At 38.0% G+C, this 4,602-nt stretch overlaps 1 long non-coding RNA gene across 3 annotated transcripts in view; it reads left to right on the top strand.

Moving 5' to 3' along the window:
• The first annotated feature begins 2,395 nt into the window (after nt 1–2,395).
• Nucleotides 2,396–4,602, top strand: part of LOC135101840 (uncharacterized) — a 213,146-nt gene continuing 210,939 nt past the window's right edge. For all 3 annotated transcript variants that reach the window (XR_010269395.1, XR_010269394.1, XR_010269396.1), the window contains exon 1: nt 2,396–2,433. This is a non-coding gene — a long non-coding RNA (uncharacterized LOC135101840). The remainder of the gene's footprint in view (nt 2,434–4,602) is intronic.

Genomic DNA, 4,602 nt, shown 5'->3' with positions numbered 1-4,602 from the left:
ATATTGTAAGCTGCCTCGCCTGTAAATTCTTGTTGCAAGTTACTTGTGAAATCTTTGCTGTTAGGGGTGGTGGTGGTGGTGGTGGTGGTGGTAGTAGTGGTGGTGGTGGTGGTGGTGGTGGTTTTACTTGGCATTTAGTGTGGTTGTTGTTGTTGTTGTTGTTGTTGTTCTTGTTGTTATCTGAAACGAGCTCTTCAAAATCTCTTCTCCATCCTCCTCCTCCTCCTCCTCCTCCTCCTCCTCCTCCTCCTCCTCCTTTGAAGCATTTTAACCCCCTCGTTTCCCCTCGGCAATAACTATAAACTGCTTCCACCAACTTGCTGGCTTCATGACGCACTGCTTCCCCTCTTTTCCCCTCTTTCTCCCCCCCCAAAAAAAACTCGTCTCCTTCCCTCACTTTGTCTCCCCTTAATTTCCCTCACCTCGTCTCCTCCTCCTCACTTTCTCTCTCCCCTCACTTTCCCTTACCACGTTTTCCCTCACTTTTCCTCTCCCCTTCTTTTCCTTGTTCTCTTCTCCTCACCATGTTTTCCCGCACTTTTCCTCTCCCTTCATTTTCCTTCTCCCTTCCTTTTCCTTCTCCCTTCACTTTCCTTCACCTCTTCTTCCTCCCCTAAGTTTTCCTCTCTCCGTTTTTCTTCTCCTTTCTCTTCCCCTTATCTCGTCTTCGTCTCTCAGTTTCCCTCTTTCTTCCTTTTTATTCTCTCACTTCCCCTCACCTCGTCCCCACTCTCCTCCGCATCCTTCTCCTTTCTCTCTCCCCTTTTTTGCTATTTTGTACTATCAATCATTCCCTTATTCATTCATTTCCCTCCCATTTTTTCTGTATTCTTCTCTCTTCCCCTGTTTTGCTTCTCCCCTCACTTCTTATCATCCCTTTTCTCATACATGATATAATTCTACTTTTTTCTTTTCTTTAAGTTACTTTCTCTTATTTCCTTCTTTCCTCCTTTTCTTCCCTCTGATATTTTTTTTTCTCCATCTCCCTTCCTTCTCCCATTTCTGCTTCCTATTTTTCTCGTTACCTTCCAAGTTATCCTTACCTATCCTCCTTTCTTCTACCTCTCCTTTATCTGTATTTCCTACTATTCCCCTCTCGTAATATATCTCTACTTACCCCTCCCCTCTCCTTTCTCCCCTCTTCTCATTATTCCACCTTCATGTACTCTCTTTCCACAGTAACGTAATGTTTCCCTCGTTTCCCCTCTTTCTCCTCCCATATCTTCATAATTTTTTTCCACTCCCTCTGCTACCTTCCATTTCTCTCCCTTTTTTATGTCATTCCTGCCCAGCATATTCCCTCGTACATCCCTCTTTTCCCCTCTCGTCAAGCTCCGTCTCCCCCTCTGCCCTCTCCCTTGGTCCCTCGTCCCCGCCATTACCTCTGGAAGACTCTCAAATGATGGATATACCATACCTTGGAATCAAGTCTTGTTTTTCCCCTTGTGGATGCGTTCGAGAGGGAAAACTTTTATTAGGAAAGCATCATCATGGCTTTACGTTGTATCCGTGAAAATGGAAGCAAAGAATTGAGAGAGTTATGTAGATAGACAGACAGATAGACAAAAGGGGAAGAGGCCGACCTTGTTAGATTGCTGTATAAATTTTATATCGTTTCTGAAATTCTTGCATCAGTCATTCGTTGAAACAATCACGACAAATAGACAGAGAAATAGATTGTTAGGTAGATAGATAACAATCGTCAATAAAGTAAAATGATATACAGATAGATATCATTTATGAATAAATTGATGGGTATATAGACTGATGTGATCAAAAAGATATGTATCCAGATAGATCATTAAATGGTTGCCTCTATGAATAGATAAACAGGCATAAGTAAAAGTAAAGTATTCATATGTTGATTTATATATAGACCATTGGACCGACGATTAGATTCTTTGAGACAGAGATTGGTTGATGACTAGGTAGGTAGGTAAGTAAATAAATAAATGTGTAAAGTAATTAGTGAGGAAATTGTAGTAAATAGGTTATTTAGCAAATAAAGAGACTAGTAAATAAACAGACAGGTAGGGTAATACATAGATAGACAGGAAGATACACAGATTAGTAGATAAATAAATAAATAGATTCGTAGACGAAAAAAACAATATGTTCATTAACAGGTAGGCAGCAGGATGATTAATGAATACACGTATAAGCAGATTAATACATAGGTAGACAAAAGGATAAACAACTAGGTAAGTAAATGAATAGATAATAGGTGTAATATAGATAAATATATGCTGTTAATGTAAGTATACTCGTGTAGACAAACAGATAGACGGATATAACAACATATTGTATTTCTGAATGCTCAAAGATTTCCCATAGAATGCATGTAGACAAATATTATGTAACCTGCCTCGTATGTAATTAAACATTCTCACTTGCAGGTACGAGGTGGAGGGCAAAAGGACAACGCTGCGTGAGGTACAGTGATTGCTCAGTGTTGTTTCCGTAGCACGCACTCTTAAACACTTTGGCATCTCATAACGACAGTTTCCAAAGGTCACAGAGATGACTAGCTGGCGTTCATTTGGCTGTTTTTCTCATTGGTTGTGCAGACGAATCATTATTAAACTATGACAGGTCTCTTGAAAACAACCCTAACTTCCACTAAACCTTGTTAAAATGGTAGACAATCCTTCTTAAAACTGTCATTAGAATTATGAAAACATTCTTGAAAACCCCAATAATCTCCACTAAAACATATTGAGGATATAGAATTGTATCAAACTATAACACCGATCTTGAAAACAAATCTGAAGACCTCGATGACTCACTACTGCACTGCTGAAAGTATAAAGTCATGGTTCAACTATTACAATAATGAAATCACGTATTATAAAAACCAAGCAATTTCCACTATAATTTTTGTTGAAGGTGCAGAACACTTGTTGGTCTCTCACAAGAAGCATGAAAATACCCTTGAAACCCGCAGTAAACTAAAGTATAGCCTGTTAATAGTGTAAAATTACTTGGCACACTTTCACTATAATCGTGAAGACACCCGTGGAATTCCCAGTAGCTTCCACGAGAGCCCGTTAAAGGTGCAGAATCTTCCTGAAAATACCACCAGAACCAATAAAACACACTTGAAAACCCAACAAGTTTCACCAAAGCCCTAATAAAAGTACTGGAGATAAGACGCCGAAGTGTTTGAGAATGTGGTTCTTTATTCGAGTAGATCTTTTCTCTTCCCTTTCTCGTTCAAGTCTTTGAAACACCAATAAACATCAACTGTAGTGGCGGCGATCAGTGTTATGTCGAACGCATGTATCTCTACAACTAGAAAAAAAAAAAAAAGGGGAAGGAAGGAAAGGGTGGAGCGAGAAAGTGAATGCTAATAGAAGATAATAAACAATAATAATACAAAAATGTGGGTAACTATAAGAAAACTAATATTGTTGAGTGAATGTTCATAGGAAGAGTAACATTGCGTATCATAACTTGACCACTAAAAGCGACAGGCAAACTTCGACTTTGTTCATGATGTCTTTTTGTAGCTAGAAACGTACATGATCGAGAACTACAGTATCAAAACTAGAAATCTGTCTGTAGAATGGTAAGAGAAAAATCATACAAGTACAAGTACAAGCGAACAAGCAGGAAAGACAAACAGCGAAACCAAACAGCAGGCGACATGATGGTTCCGTTTGTGATGCTATGCAATATAAAGCGAAAGAAACAATTTTTTTTTTTTTATGCGTGAGTGTGTCAAAAGTATTCTCGTTTATAAAAAAAATCAGGATATTTTCCATCTAACCCTGTCTCGGAGTGCGTCCCCAGTAATATGATAAAAAAAAAAAAAATCTAATTTCACGATGACAACTCCAAGTTATGCCAAACAACTCTTCTAATAAAGATTCCCTTCGGAATTTCTCAGCATTTTTTTCGTGATGTTGTCATGTGTACCTACTGTTATCTTATTTTGTAGATTTAATTCACTTTGTGTGCATTGCCGTCACTCTTCAAAGTGCCTATTTTTAAACATTTTGCTCTCTCAAATGCAATGTTTCACAAAAGCTACAGGGATCATTGAACGTGCTCTCGTAGATGTTTTTCATACTTACAGTGTAGAATCCTTAAAACATCACTAGAATAAAAAAGAAAATGAAAAAAAAGAAAACAAGAGTAAATCTAAATCCTATGACAGCCCAATCAGTCTCGTGATGAGACGGCGAACGTTTAACAACACCGAGACTTGTGTATTGGAGAATTAAAGGTGTGAAAAGCTTAGATTTTTTTTTTTTCTGCCGCTTTTAATTTTCTGCGTGTTAATTACATTTCGTTTTTAATTTTCTACATTAACTAAATTGCATTTCGTTCATCTCCTTCAGCACCAAGACATGAGATTAATACTAATTTGGATATAAGTGTAGGATTATATTAAGTTTACAATTTTATTTTTGTATTAAAATGGTTAGAATCTCTCTCTCTCCCTTCGTCCACTACAGCTCTATCTCCTCTCTTTTACTCCGTGCTAGTCAACAGCTGGGTACTGCATGAAACTCGAAAATAACCAATAATAGCGAATGTGTTCATTTCCTTACGAGCACAACGCAATATCATAACAACTTACTACATTTCAACCAACAA

This window comes from Scylla paramamosain, chromosome 7 (genome assembly GCF_035594125.1).
Source record: "Scylla paramamosain isolate STU-SP2022 chromosome 7, ASM3559412v1, whole genome shotgun sequence".
NCBI classification, from domain to species: domain Eukaryota; kingdom Metazoa; phylum Arthropoda; class Malacostraca; order Decapoda; family Portunidae; genus Scylla; species Scylla paramamosain.
Note: the sequence above shows the minus strand (reverse complement) of the source record. Positions and strands in the feature narration are given on the sequence as shown.